Raw genomic sequence first — 16,907 nt, forward strand, 5'->3', positions numbered from 1 at the left:
TCACGTTGGACTTGTATTTTCAATTATCTGTGACTCTCAGTTTAATCAGGAAATAGAATTATTTCCTGAAAAATATAGTGAGTTTTTACTTATAGGTTATTCTTACAGGTAAGGTAGGCTATTACTTTCCTAAATTATTATTTTTCGAGGTTGTATTTATGGAGATTCACTTTGAAAGAATCATAAAAAACTTGATAACAATGAACTTATTATGCAAACATATTGAACAGTTACTATGTACTAAGCTCTGTGGTAGACACCTGTGATACTGTGGAGAAGGCCACCTTCTTGCTTGTATAGAGCTTACATTCTGGAGAAGGAGGAGTCAGACCTTGCTTATTTCATAAACATACAAAATTACTACTGAGAGGCATCTCTGTGGCATGAGAAGGAACTTACCACCAGGATATTCAGGGGAGCCTGAGTGACTCAGTCAGTTGAGCATCTGCCTTTGGCTCTTGTAATGATCCCAGGGTCCTGGGATACAGCCCCAGGGGCATCCAGGCCCCCTGCTCCGCGGGGAGTCTGCTTCCCCCTCCACCCCCTCCCCTCACCCCCACACTCATGCTCCCACACACTCTCTCACTCTCTCTCTCAAATAAACAAAATCTTTTAAAAAAATCATCTGAGCTTAGAAAGTTAGAGAATGCTTTCCAATAAAAGTAGAGGTTTTAACTAATATCTAAAATAGAACTAAGAATATACTAGGTGAAGGGAGAAGGCAAAGGTGTTTCAGGGACAAAAAGTTAGCATATACCAAAAACTTTTGGAAAGAGGAAACATTGCAGGCAAAAAGAAAGGGCTGGAACAGAAAGTAAGGGGGAACCTGGTGCAAGTTGAGGTGGGCAGGATGGGCCGGGCTCAGTTATAGAACATCTTGTGGGTCATGGCATGAACTCTGTCTCTACATCAGCAGTTTTTGAGGTTGAGAGCTGGGACTCTGCATTTATAACAAATACTTCAGTGATTCTTATTTACATTAATTTAATAGAGTTCTGGCCTGTGAAAACTTCTTGCTGACTGTCATTAGAAACTCAGGTTTGGTTGCTAAGCCATTTAAAGGAGGTAGCAACTGCAGAGGGATACCTTGAGGTGATGATGACCCACCTCCAAACCATAGGAAACTTTCTAGTATGATTTATCCTTTAAAATATACCTGAATCTCCAGGCCTGAGTTCACAGTAATGTTCTTTCTTTTCCTGCTCCCTTGCAAGAAGTCACATTTGCCCCTTGTCACCCTTAATAATGGCAGCATTAAGGTCCTAGTGAATACACACTGTTAGAAATACTGATGTGCATTGCATTGTTAAACACCTCACACGCTAGAAACTCCTGCATGTAGCTTAAGATTCTTTTTTAATTGCTTATATGTAATTATATAAATTTACTCTTTTTATCACTCTACTGAAGTGATAAAAATTACCATGTTTAAATTTTTGGAGTACACAAAAAATTACTCATGATGAAATACCTAGTTAATGTCTTAGCAAAAATAACTATTGATATCCCAGTTTTTGATTCCTCAAAGCTCAGCAGAGGGTTTTCACAGCATTGTTCCTGTGTCAGAAAATGTGTCTCCAAGTATTACCTATCTAGCTTGGTAAACTGATGAATTATTATCAGCTTCTAAATGATGTGTCATAACCTGGGTGAACAACAGAGCACATTCAGAACTATGCTGTCTCCATGTCAGCCCAGCATTTACTGTCTCTAAGCCGGAGGTAGAAGGGGAGGCCGCTGCCCAGAGACCTTCAGGTTGGACCGGAAAAACTGTGGGTAGGTATGAAGGTCAAAAGGGCCAGAGAGAAAAGTCAATGTGTTCTTTCCTTATTTTTAGCTTAACGTGTTTATTTAAAAAACATGTTTAGATTAATAAAAAGTCAGCAAGTAAGATGGCAATGGAAAACTCTTAAGATTACTGTAGGTAAAAGGACAGTGAGTGTCCCTGGCTTTCAACTTCAAATCAAAGGGAAGAGCAAGAAAATCAATAAGCGCTCCTGTGCCTTTTTAAAAGAGAGCCTCTGACATGATAAATCTCCATTAATTATCTTCAGAAAGAAGGAGCTAAACTGGTGAGAAAGAAAATCTTTATTACTGACTTTTGCATTCCTCATGAAGAAGAGCAGAGGGAGGCAGACATGCCTGAGAGGTCTGCTATGGAGGGCAAACAAACAAGACGGTGGTGAAGGAATGGTCAATCTCCTTCCATGGAGATTTGAAATGAGAAAGATGCCAGGTACAGAGAATGCTTAGCAGGACTATAGCAGAAGTAAAGGAATGGGAGGGTGATCACCAGAAAAAGAAAGGTGATGTGTCACGCAGTCCAAAGAAGTGAAGGAGTCCAGAATATGTGTGACACCAAAGTTATTTTGAGCAGAAGGCATTTATGTGGGTTCCTGAAATCTCTCCTCTGCCTCCAACAAGAGAGAAGGATTCAAATATAAATATTATCCATAGAGGTTGGACATTTCTGTGAACAGGGAATTCCGTTGGCATCCTTCATGCAAATAATTGGGCTCTTAACTGCAAGAGAAACCTTGGGATAGCCTCAGATATCTGCTTAAAAAAATTAAATAAAATGAAAACAATACAAAAGTTGTGAGAAAAATAGCAATTTAGAAATATTGCTGATAGTAGTTATCAGAGATCTTAATTATTCCACATGTTTTCCAAATAACCAGTTGACCATTTCTTAAGATAGAATGTAAAGCAGAGCTGGAGGATAACAAGTAAGCCTATAAACAAGGAGATTATTTAGTTCTACAGAATTGCAGAAGATATAGGAGTTTTTATTGTTTGCCCTTTATTGTACATCCTTTCAAAAGTCCCACGAGAAGAACTGAAAATCATTCTCTCTCTCTCTCTTTTTCTCTCTCATAAATGTTCATGAAATCTATTTATCATCTCTCTTTCATTCTGTGTTTCATCTATTGTGGTAAAATATTCTTACGTCACATTTTTCCATTGCAACCATGTTTAAGAGTTTATTGGCAATAAACATGGTCATGTTGTGCAACCATCACGTGAACTTTATTTTTCAGTTTAATTGTATCCCATTTTCAGAACTTATAAAAGAGTGCATATAGGAAAGTACACCTGCAAGTACACAGCTTAAACATTGCTCACCCAATGACCATAACCATGCAGCCAGGACCTACGTTGGTCATGATACATTATCAGCACTTTAGATGTTCTCAAACACACATAAGTTAAATAATATTGAACAAACAAGTAACTGAATGAATAAACTAAGGATATATCTTTGAGCCCTAGAAGAACTTTAATACCTGTAGATATTCAAAGCAAAAATAAATCAAATTCATCTCTGGGGTGAATGTCTTTGTTAGTAGGAAATCTGCACTAATAGTCTACTGAATGCTTTCGGGTAAAAAGAGCACCTTACTCCCAAATAGTCCAGAGAAAAACAAAGCTTTTTTTTTTTTTTTTTTTTGTTCTTCCAACTGTTCTTTCAACTACTTTAATATGTTTGAGATTGTTTAAAGAAGGAGGAGGAAGAGGAAAGGCAGAGTCATCATTAAAAGCCTTTGGGGAGCCCCTGGGTGGCTCAGCTGGTTAAGTGTCTGACTCTTGATTTCGGCTCAGGTCATGATCCCAAGGTCATGAGAGTGAGATCTGCATCAGGATCCATGCTAAGGGTGGAGGCTGCTTGAAATTCTCTCTCCCACTCCCTCTCCCCCTCCCCTTGTGCTCTCTCTCTCTCAAAATCTTTTTTAAAAATAGAAAAAAAAATAAAAGGCTTTGATATTTTCAATAATGATGGGCATATTTAAATTTAAATTACTCTTCCCTTTATCTGTTTTGTATCTGATTCCTATCCTCTATCTCCACCCCTACCTTTTCTGATTATATAGTGGGTATTTCTGGTAGTTCTGTACCAAATTTGGATATTTTTAGTATGCGTGTATGTGCATGTGCAAGCATAGAGCATGCAAATTGCCAGATATATATATATATATAGAAATATAGAAATATATATATATATATATATATATATATATATATATATCTAAAATACTTTTAAAAGATGGATCCATGTTTGACAGCACAAACCAGTAGAAGGAGCCTAGGTTTGTTTAAACAAACATTGATTATTCAAGATGCATGGGGATCTTGTTTAAAGCTTCTGAACAAATAGGACAAAGCCTATACCTTTCAATTTATATTCAGGGGTTGTCTGAACCCTGAAACAGCTGCTAAAAGAAGGCCATCAATAAGCAATGACATCTGGAATAAGGACAAAGGAGATAATCATCAAGACTATGAATAAAAAGTATCAGGATGACAATTGCTCTGTATTCTTTAAACGACTTGTGAGGAAATGACTCTACTGGGAAATCTGTTCACCTAGAAACATAATAGCAGTTTATCCCACAGCAAATGGACTCAAACCTTGCGGAGAAGAGATCAAACTTTGAATCTCAGATTTGCCTCCTACAAGCCCTTGTGATTTTTGGCATTTGTTCCAACTTTCACCCTCAATGTCCCCATCCATAAAACGGGTGTATCTTGTGAGTTATCATGAAACTAAAATGGCCTTGTGCGATATTATGATATAATAAGAAATACATATTTTGTCTTTGTCTCCAGTTCCTGGCACAGAGTTCCTAAAACCTGTATTTCCTGAGTTGGTAGAGGTATGTGAAACATCTTTTGTTATAATATGTGGTGCTAGTCTCTCGTTTCTGACACAAGAGCTTCTAAGACCCTTGGAATCTCCAGTGAAAGAGAGTCTTTAGAGTGATAATGAGATGAGCAAGGCCTGTTGAGAAAGTAGGAACTATCAGCCCCTCTCCACTTCCAACCTCTGAGGAAGGAAGGGGGCTAGAGATGGAGCTCGTGACCATCATAGCCACTAGCTTAATCAATCATGCCTACATAATGAAACCTCCATTAAAATATCCTACATGATGAGAGCCAAAGAACTTCAGAGTTGGTGAACACATCAAGGTGCCGGGAGGGTAACACACCTAGTAAAGACATGCAAGTTCTGTGCCCTTTCCCCCATATCTTTGTCTCTGAATCTCTTCCATTGACCATTCCTGAATTGTACCTTTTATAATAAGCCAATCATAATGAGTTAACTCTTTTCTTGACCCATCCTAGCAAGTTATCAAACCCAAAGAGGGAGTAGTGGCAACCTCCGATTTCTAGACAGTCAGAGCTACAGGAAGCCCAGGTTTTGTGACCGGCATCTGAAGTGGAGGCTGTCTTGCAAGACTGAGCCATTAGCTTGTGGAAATCTGATGCTAAATCTTGGTGAGTTAAGTTATAGGAACCAGCTGATGTCTGGAGAATTGAAGAATTGGTTGGTTGGTTGGTAGGAGGAAAACCTTTCATGTTTGGGGTAAGAAGTGTTCTGTGGTAAAAAGAATCTTAGTAAGTACTCAGTGATTTACTTTAAATTTGAAGTAATATATCCTCAATATATTCTAATTCTCTCCATTGCTCTTCATCCTACTATTGTGCTTTCCACTTGATCTCCATCATACCCCTGCGAGTAGTTACCTAATTTATTTCTAATGAAGAAACTAGAGTCAAGACGCAGTTTTATGATTTTGTATATGGGAAATAAGAAAAATAATAGCTAATATTTATAAATCACACATGTGTCAGGTACTACATGTAGTAAGACCTTTAGATGTTATATAATATAATAAATATATATAATCTTATATGTTATATGCTTTTGTATTTATTATTTAACTGTGACATAGAAGAAAATGTCTGTCTTTCTCAAGATTATCATCAGCGTATAGTAGATCCAAGACAAATGTTGAACTATTTGATCCCCCTCAACTAAAAGTGTTTTTGCTATTATTATTAGTTGTAATAATAGCTCTATCACTATACAGATATTTTAATGAAAAAAAATGTTTTCTACAATTTTGTGAGGGGCGTATAGATTGTTAGTTTATGGCTAAGATCACTGTAACTTTTTATTTTTAACATAGGAAAATGTGATTCAGATAGGTGGGGTGCTTGTCCAGGAGCGTTGATTAGCTGGGACACAGCCTGTGTTAGCTGGAGTTCATTTTATACAGCTGGTAAGAGCGGACTATGCACATCTTTTATCAACTCTGTGTTTAGAAGCATCATGTTGTGAGCTTGAAATCATCCATGGTGGCAATATTGACACCAAGAAAATTGTTAAAAACTAAAAATAAAGTCTTCTTCCTTTCCCAGAGCTGGCTTATCAGCACACCACTGACAAAGCCATTTGAGAAAGACAACCTAGATTAACATAGGACAGAGAGAATGATCTTTTTCCAGTGCTTTTTTTTTTTTTTTTGGAGATGACATGATGTATAATTGTATGTCTGTTGTTTAATGTCTGTGTACCCACCTACACCCACTCCTTATCAGACTGTAAAGTCCAAGATAATAGGAATAATATTTAATTCACCTATGAATATTAAGTTTCTAGTTTAGTCCCTGACTTATAATAGACATTCAGTGAATGCATTTTTTTAAATTTTATTTATTTATTCATGAGAGACACACACACAGAGAGAGAGAGAGAGAGAGAGAGAGAGAGGGAGGCAGAGACACAGGCAGAGGGAGAAGCAGGCTCCATGCAGGGACCCCGATGAGGGACTCGATCCCTAGTCTCCAGGATCACACCCTGGACCAAAGGCAGGCACCAAACCTCTGAGCCACCCAAGGATCCCCAGTGAATGCATTTTGAAAGAATATATAACATACCTAGTTGGCATATAATTATATATCTACAGTGCCATAATTTTGAAATTCCTTACCCACTTATTTCATATATAATTTTCTTTTTTAACTCTTTGTTCAAGATAAGTGAGGATCCTGGCTGCTAACGCACATTTTCAAATCCAGAAATCTGGCCCTCTGCTTGTTTCGATATGTCCTTCTAGTTAAAACTGCCGTTATATCTTAAATGGATGGAAGAAATCATAAGAAAAATGATATTTTAGGACATTTGAATAATATATAAAATCCTGGCTTCAGGGTCCACACATAAAATTTCATTGGGACAAAGTCATATTTATTCATTTATGTATCATCTAAGGTTGTTTTGACACTGCAACTGTATAATTGAAAGACTGTGATAGAGCTCACATGACCTGCAAATGCCCAAAATATTTACTATTGAGCTATTTACAGAGAAAGCTTGCCAACTCCTGATGTAGAGCATCAGTCTCTTATTGAACTGCTTCCAGTATGGATGAGTTCATTTCCGAGTGAAGTATCCCTTCTATGGTGAAACAGCTTAGTTGAAATAAACACTTTTCCTTACACTGATGCAAAATCTGGCTCTCTGCATATATTACCGACAAGGCTGTAGATTATAGTGCAGTGAAAGTTTGCTTTCTGTAGCATAATTGACTTAGCTGGAATCCTGGCACTGCTCTGCGCCAGCTGTGTGTCTTTGGATATTATTTTACCTTTCCGGGGCTCATTGACCTACATCTTAGAATTGTGAATGTTAAATCATGCTGATCTTAATATATTAGTTCTTAGATTTATATAATAGTTCTATAGGTCGGTACATAAGATATTCCCCTGGGGAGAAGGCTTACAACCTTCATCATATTTTTCAAAGATTCTCAAAAACTGGAATCGCTGCCACTCTTAGCATGGTACCCATGAGGGAGCATGAATTTCCATATATTCTGTACCCAGTGGAAAGTCCAGTTTGGCTTCAGTAAATACTCCAGGGGCCCCTTCTGGGATTCCGCTGAGCACATTTTCACAAGCCCATCCTTAAAGAATCACCCCCTTTCTCTTTTTGAAAACTGAAATTTACCGTCCAAACCTCGTTCCTTTCCCTGAATGTAAAACAGAATTCATTTTTCTGCCTTACTTCTTCCTCTTGATAAATTATAACCACTATATTGAGAGATACTATCGCTCTTTTGAAAGATAAAACTCTTCCTGTCAGGCAGCAGAATCGTTTCCAAGGCAACTCAAGCAACTTGGAGGGACGAAAGTTGCTTTCTTTTCTCCTCTCTCAATGGGGGACAAAGTTTCCACGTAGGTTCTATCATCCTACCTTCGGGAAATGGAATGTAAAATCATGTCACACTGCTCCTTAGAGCTTCCTCTGTTGACTATCTCAACAAGAGCAGTTGGAGAAATAAAAAAGGGCTGTTCCCAAATGAAAGTACTTTTAGGGCCCATATTGAATTAGAAACGATTGTTGTATCCTAGCCTTCTGAATTACAATAAGTCTGGGAACCCTGTAGTCTTCACGTAAAAAGATGGATCCATGCAAAGCAGGATAAAATGTTCGAATGGTTTGAAGGGTGAGGAAGTGACACTATTTGTTGGAAAAAGCAGAGGGGCAGAGGAACAAATAAACAAGGAATTGCAAAACAAAAACAAAAACCCTCCAGCACAGCCCAGACCAGTGTCTGCGGTCCCACCTTTAGGCTTTCTTCCTGACCTGTCTCACTCCAGTTTTGAAATGCAAATGTTGTTAAGAGATATGACAAATTTAACAAGTATTAATCATAATCGCAAAACTCCGTCACTTTTATTTAGCTTGTTGTGGGCTTCTGAACCCTTTGATATTCAGTATCTAACTCTATCTCAGCCTTTATTAAAAATGAAGCTGACTGACTCCCCTGGACTCATCCAGCTACCAGGAATGCAGTCAATCCAAAGGGACCCAAGGCATTCTAGGCCTGTACTAAGCGGTCACTAATTACTGACCCCCAAAACCCTGTTCAACAACTCCCGCCCAGTTCAGTGTGTTCCCAGTCTTGAGCCCACTGTCTTCTTTCCAGCGCATGATAGTATGTGAAGACCATGTGGACACAAATGAAAGCGTTGACCATTTAAACTTTATGTTTATCCAGCAGTAGAAAAATATGGGATGAGTAGTTGGGGAGGCTCAAGTTCTGTTTTTTTTGTCTGTTTGTTTGTTTCTGTACTCCTATTCATCTGTCATAGTGCTTGGCACAGAGTTGGTGCTCAAAATATATTTTGTTTGTTGTTGTTTTAAGATTGTGTACAATCTGGGCAAAAATAGGCGAGAGAAATTCCCACTTCCTTAACTTCTTCTACTGACAATTAGGAGATTTCTAAGTGCACCTGGGGATGAAGATAGCATGTTGGGCTTCCCCAGAGCATGCCCATAGGAAGCTTGCCTTTTCACTTGTTAATACCTTGTCATTACTCATTAAGCTTGGGATTCAGCTTATGCCAAAGTGTACTATCCAATTTCTCCTGACTGTACAATTAACTGGGTTGTCTTCTGTTATTTCTTTAGTAGAGGTACTCATTAGAAATATTAATTTTATAATTGTAATTTCTTGTCTTAAAACTCTTTGAATAACAGACTCCACTCCTTTCAGGTCAGTTGCACTCCCCCTTGCTGACCAGGATCACCATTAAAGAAGAATGCTGTATAGTACTTAGGATTCCATAATAGAAATTGAGTCATTCTCTAGACAAGAGCAATGGATTGTTCATACACTTGGAAAACTGATGACATGGTTGATTCCTTGACAGTTTCTATATATATATCCCTAAACTTGTTCTCTAACATTTAAAAAGGCATGGTCTTTTCAGTCCGGTGAGTATAATATTGAGGAGTACACAGAAAAACTTCATATTGTGTTTACATTATAACACAGTGGTAAAAGCAAGGGTTTTTTAATTGGAACCAGTGGTGTTTGAACCCTACTCTACCACATACTAGTTCTATGACCTTAAAAATTGTGGTTTACCAATGTTTATAGTAGCGATGTCCACAATAGCCAAACTGTGGAAGGAATCATGATGTCCTTCAACAGATGAATGGGTAAGGACGTTATCTATGTATCTATATAATGAGTATTACTCAACCATCAAAAAGGATGAATACTTACCATTTACTTTGACTTGGGTGGAACTGGAGGGTATTATGCTGAGTGAAATAAATCAATTGGAGAAAAACAATTATCATATAGTTTCACTCAGTTTTGGAACATAAATAGTGAAAGGGACCCTAAGGGAAAGGAGGGAAACTGAGTAGGGAAAAATTAGAGAGGAAGACAAACCATGAGAAACTCCTAACTCTGGGAAACAGAAGGGAAGGAGATTGAGAAGATGGGGTAACTGGGTGATGGGCATGAAGGAGGGCACTTGATAGGATGAGCACTGGGTTTTACACTATATATTGGCAAATTGAATTTAAATAAAATATTTTAAAAATATTGTGTTTTAACCACTCCAAGGAAACCTGCATTATAAAATGAAGTTAAGTGCTTTGTAAATATCAACAAATATTTACTAACACTCCTGCTGCTTTTATTATTGCTTCAGTTTCCTTATCTATAAAATGAGAGTAATTTTATCTCCTCAGATCTTTGTAATGGTTTTTAAATAAGATTGTGTATGATGTGGGGACATGGTAAATATTTAATGGTGTTTTTTATATTAAAGTTTAGGGTAGTTCAAGTTTTTTTGTTTTTTCTTTTCCAGTCCTAATTATTTTAAATATAACTGAATTATTTATAAACATCATATAGGCATAGCAAATTATTAGCTTTAATACTCTTTTCAAGAATTACTCAGTCATCTTCTGTTGGCACCTTATTTCATACTTAGTTGGCTCTATGATATGTCTTCCCTATCGTTCTCTCAAATATTTTTATATTATTTTTTTCTTATTATTCTCCTGGCCCCATGGAAGGACCATGACTCCTTTTTCACTTGTTCCTTAAACTATTTTTCACAAATTATCATGAACGTTCTTCTATGTTCTTCCCTCAAGGTCTGTCCTCATAAGACTGTAAAGAGCTCAGCAGGGTTCCTGACTTGCAGGCAGAACCAAATAGTATCACGGGGTAATTATCTTACCAGACTACCAAGGAACAAAATTAAATATATTTCCTATGGTAGCCCACAGTATTGTCATGTTACCTCAGATGGCACATTAAAAAAAAAAAAAAAGCCTAAAATACAATTCTCTAGACAGAAATTGTCCAGGAGTTTCTTCCAGAAGCAAAATATTGCCTGTAAGGGTCAATGATGCAGTTAGTAAAATAAAACCACTTTATCCTATTAGAAAATGTTTATTGAGTACAACAGATCTCAAATAAATATGCTAGTAGTCACTAAGAGTAATAGAATAAAAAGGAAGATATTATTCTACCTAAAAATATGTAGCAGTGTATTGGAGAAAGTAGATGTGTCTATGGGCTGTAATAGGTGTCATGATAAAACTGACAAAGTTGTTTCCAATTTTGAAAGAAGAAACCTCTTAATTTATCTTGGAAATACAGAAAGATCTCATGAGAGTGTTGGCATTTAGCTAAGTTCAGATCACTTAAGTAAGATTTCAACCAGTACCAGAGTGTAGGATGTGAGGAAATAGTATGAGTTTGAGCATAAGCCTTGAGACATGTTTAACTAATTAGAAAATGCCACCGTGATTTAAGTTTGGTGAGAAATGAAGTGTAGATAGATCAAAGCCAGCCTAGGCACAGGAAGATCACGCTGTGGTATATAGGTATATAGGTGCTATGTTAGATATTAATTCAGACCTTAAAGCATATTTCTCAGAATATGGTTTTCCCGGAAAGCTGAGCAACATAATTTGGCTTCAGATAGTCTTAAAAAGCATTCCAATTAAGTCACAAAGAAAGTAAATTATAGAATAAAGTCTTTTTTTTTTTTTTTTTTTTTTTTATTTATGATAGTCACAGAGAGAGAGAGAGAGGCAGAGACACAGGCGGAGGGAGAAGCAGGCTCCATGCACCGGGAGCCTGATGTGGGATTCGATCCCGGGTCTCCAGGATCGCGCCCTGGGCCAAAGGCAGGCGCCAAACCGCTGCGCCACCCAGGGATCCCAGAATAAAGTCTTTATTGCTTTTCCCAGTGTGTAAATTCATAATAAAAAGAGAGCATTTGGGGCACCGGGGCAGCTCAGTCAGTTGAGTGTCCAATTCTTGATTTAGGCTCAGATCATCATCTTGGTATTGGGATCAAGTGCCTCATCAGTCTCCACACTCAGTAGGGAGTCTGCTTGAGGACCCCTCTCTCCCTCTCCCCTTACCCCCCCCCACTCATGCTCATGTGCTCACTCTCTTTCTCTCTCTGAAATAAAACTAAATAAACATGAAAAAAAAGAGAGATAGAACATTTCTACTTATGGAAAGAGAGTTTATAGAGTATCCATTTACATTTTTTTTCTAAAAATAATAAAGAGATTTTAAAGGGCAGGACATTTTTGGTGTTTAGTATCCAGGGACCTATGTGGAATTTCACTTGTACCTCTGCCTAGGATAAAGGCTATTTTAAGTTTTTGATGTGTTCGTTCTTAAGGCATCATTTAAAAATAAACATGGGAATGCCTGGTTGGCTCAGCGGTTGAGCATCTGCCTTGGGCTCAGGGTGTGATCCTGGGGTCCCAGGATAGAGTCCCACATTGGGCTCCCTGCATGGAGCCTGCTTCTCCCTCTGCCCTTTCTCTGCATCTCTCTCTGTGTGTCTCTTATAAATAAATAAATAAAATCTTTTAAAAAACTAAAATAAAAAGAAGCATGGGATATAGAATATATGTATCTCTGAAGTCACTGGTATTCCTTTTGTAAGAAATTTACATAAATTTCAGTTAGCTCTACTAAAATAATGACAAAAAATATATAACCTGATTGAAAACACAGGTGTTCACAAATACACATGCATGTGTGCACCCCCACACACACACCATTACCCGTTACCCCATCTCAGACAAGGAGTAATTTCAGGATCTTAAAACATGTATTTGGACTCTTTCCTAAAAGATCATATACACCTTCATTTCACTTTTCCTTCCACTAAGTACAGCTAAAAAATCTGTACAGAGATTTGTTTTTATTTTCCCCTAGAAAATAACTGATGTTATTTTTACTTATTTGTTATTTTTATTATATTATTTATATAAAATTGTGGACCCAACCCCACCATATGTATTCTATATATTTTATAGAAAATATAAATATTTTATAAAAGTACTGTAAAATACTGGAAGTCTTAAAAAAATATATATAGAATACCCAGAGTAGCCACTAAAATAGCAATGGAGAGAGCTCTACACACAGTAGCATTACAGATAAATCAAAATTGAATCCTGAAAAAAAAATGTGTAACCAAAAAATGAAGAATGAGAAAACAAATGAAAAATAGAGGCAATAAATGGAAAACAAAAGTAAAATAAAATGACTAGCTTTGTCATGAATATCATCATGCAAATCCCACAGGTTAATGTATGATTAACCTGTAACTGGAGATAATAATGGGACTTACTTTATAGATTTCATTGAAGAATAAGATAAATTAATAAATGAAAGGCACTTAAATCAATGCTTGACATATGGAAAGTACTCAGAATATTTAATGGTTATTATTAATGAACAAGATCAGAGACTACTCTTCTGTGATAGTAAATTCCTCCTTTACATCCAGAGCTTGTCATTCAATTTGGTACAGTTAAATGTAAAACATTTCACTTAACTGCTGGCTAATTCCAAAAAAGCTAGGATGGTAAATATGATGTCTGTAAACCTCAGCCTTAAATTCAGGGTAAAATGCTGGGCTCAGTTCCAAAGGGATAGAAACTATAGTCTAATACAATAACTGTTCACTTTTCTCCATCATTCTTATAAGTTTTTACTGTCTTCAGTTATTTGTCACTTAAAAATGATGGATTTGACTCAAAAATTTTAAATACCTCAGGAATAATACAGAAGTTGGGGATCCCTGGATGGCTCAGCACTTTAACGCCTGCCTTCCACCCAGGGCATGATGTTGGGGACCTGGGATTGAGTCCCACATCGGGCTCCCTGCATGGAGCCTGCTTCTCCCTCTGCCTGTGTCTCTGCCTCTCTCTAAATCTCTCTCTCTCTCTCTGTCTGTGTGTGTATCTCATGAATAAATAAATAAAATATTAAAAAAAGAAATAATACAAAAGTCATCTCTTCATTTACCAGCTTATTTCTTGACCTGTACATAATGTAGGAAATTTCAGTTAATAGTTCTAATAAAAACAATAATCTCAAGATCTAAGAATCAACCTTTAGTTTAGAGTATGTAAACTAAGTAGGGAACATCTTATAAACTATAATCTTTACTATAGCAATAATAACAACTACTTTATGCCATAGAACCTTAGATTAACCCAGGAGTCATTGAAGGAATAAATATCCATGCATTTGTCTGGGGCTCTTAAAAAAATCATATCTCAACCTTACCACTCATTAGAAAAAGTATGCATTATTGCATTCATTTTTAAAATGAGGAATGGAAGACATAAAGAAGTGAGGTGATACAGACTTAAAGAGGTATAAGTTAAATAATCAGGGATCCCTGGGTGGCGCAGCGGTTTGGCGCCTGCCTTTGGCCCAGGGCGCAATCCTGGAGACCGGGATCGAATCCCACATCAGGCTCCCGGTGCATGGAGCCTGCTTCTCCCTCTGCCTGTGTCTCTGCCTCTCTCTCTCTCTCTCTGTGACTATCATAAAAAAAAAAAAAAAAAAAAAAAAAGTTAAAAAAAAAAAATCACCTCCTGCCGGTCAGTGGCGAAGGTGAGGTTCCAACCCATATCCAGTTGGAGGCAGTCTTAAAAAAAAAAAAAAAAAAAAAAAAAAAAGTTAAATAATCAGATCTATTTATGACACAGTGAAGTACTTAGGCCTATGGCTAATACATAGTATGAACATAATAAGTATTTTACTGAATAGATAGCTAATGAACATGTTAATGAATGAATGAATTTTACTTTTTGTAAGATCCAGGGAAAGTTAAGGCTTGTAGGATTTACATAAAAATTTTAGCTGAAATCCAGTCTGGTGAACTGGAGACTAAATAATGGTCAGTTGGTTCAAAATGGAATGGATCAAGCTGTAAATATGGAAATGCAATTATGTTGCACTGCATGAAGATTGTCCAAGTCCTGCTTATGGGACGGAGTCAAAGCTGAACCTGAATAGTGTCCATAACTATCTCCATTAAATTACAGAGGCATGGTATGTGTTGGGTTGGGAGGAAAGCTGGCTGGGCCGTGACAGGGTACAGTAAGGATAACCTGAGTCTGCCTGGAGTAGATGGTGCGAAGTGAGAGCAGAGAATTGGTGGTGAGTATGTAGGGATGGAGAGCTTGGAGAAGTACCGTAGTACAGTCCAAAAGTAGAGCTGAAGCCAAACATAGAAGTGCTGAAGCTCAAGTCTGTAGTCAAAAGGGCAATTAAATCAGAGCCAAAAGTTTAAGAACAGGTTGAAACAGAGGAATGACTTCTGGGTTAATCTAAGTCTCTGTGGTATAAAGTAGCTTTTATTGTTGCTGTGTTAAAGATTTAAGTAGCTCAACTGTAGCCATTAAAGGTGAGAGGATGCTTTGTCTTGCTGATTCCTTGGCCTTGAGGTGATCTTGGCAATATCACCAACCCTGTGGGATCAGACAGTTACATCAATGTTCAGACCATTAAAACTGAAAATTTTGCCTTGCTTGTATAACATCTCATAAAGAATAGCTTAAAACCATTAATATAAGTGTAGTGATCCATTTGGTTTAGCATCTAAATTCTATTTATTAGAATTGTGTTTTATCAAGATAGAGCAGTTAAGTCAGAGTGTTATCTTTAATTCACAGACAGAGTGTTTTGATATTTATTATAGTAAGAAAAGCCAGCATATAAATACAGAGAAACTATTGTTCTTGGCCCAAGAAATAATAACCATCAATACTTCCTGCCCAATCTGAGCCTTTCAAGTCTTTAGGCTTTGGGTCCAGGCCAAGACACTCCAAACCCTGTCACATCCAATCTCCTCCCATTGCCACACTGTAATATGTAAAAGAGGGATCATCCTTACGTTTTCCAATGGAAACTGGCTGATTTCACTCCTGACATGACATTCAGTGCCATGACTTGCTATTCTATGGAGACTGAGAAGCAGAGTCAGTCAGCATGATTGAAAATTACCCATAGAAAGAGCCATTTTACCTGTTTCTTTTTTTTCCAACCAAATTGCTTATAACTTTCTTTTACTGCCTTCCTAGAAAAGTCTTCCTATTGTATCAGTTAAGTTCATGTATTAAAAATTATCTGAATGCCTTTTCTGTGTTGAGAACTATGCTAAATGTTAAGTATGTATAAAGTGTGCACTGATATATAAATATACCAAAATTAAAAATAATAATAGAGTATCGGAAGAAAATATCAAACTTCAGTGATAGAAAATAATGGAATGATGAACACAAGTGAATCAAAGACCATGGCATGCAAATCCCCAGTGACAAATTTGAAAAAAAAAATGTGTTTGTATATATATTTTCTAGGTTTTATGTATCCAGCACTATCTTCTCCATATTCCACCATCTACCCACAGTTTAGATTTTTATTCTGTGTTTGGCAACTTAAGGCAAGGTTAATGAGAAGAAATTGGATACTTGTCTTATTTCTAACACATCTTTAGTCCCTAGAGTAGCTGTTTGCATTACAGCTCTTTTTATCTTTTGTAAAGATCACAAAACATGAGATTTCCTAAACAGTTATTCTAACCACAGACAATTTTGTCTCAACGGTAAATATTAGCACTTGTCACACGTAAGTGAAGAGCATACTACATACATAGGTATTCTGAAAAACCTAGTTATGGTCCTTACCCTCAAAATTCTATTTATTGGAAAGCTTTATACGCAGAAAATAATAGAGGATGATTTTGAAAATATATTTATGACTTTTGGTTTTTGGATCCCATCTAAGGAGCTTGGAAATTGCCACTCAGTCTGAACAACAAAAAGCTGAACAGACTGAATAATCAACAACTATTCTTGGAACTGTAAGGGGTAAAGACACGGGGCAAACCATTGCTCCCAAGAGTGGAGAGACAGATAGATGAATACAAAGAATCACAGCATACTAGAGCAAAGACTCACAAGTGAAAACAAC

This window comes from Vulpes lagopus, chromosome 15 (genome assembly GCF_018345385.1).
Source record: "Vulpes lagopus strain Blue_001 chromosome 15, ASM1834538v1, whole genome shotgun sequence".
In the NCBI taxonomy this organism is placed as follows: Eukaryota; Metazoa; Chordata; class Mammalia; order Carnivora; family Canidae; genus Vulpes; species Vulpes lagopus.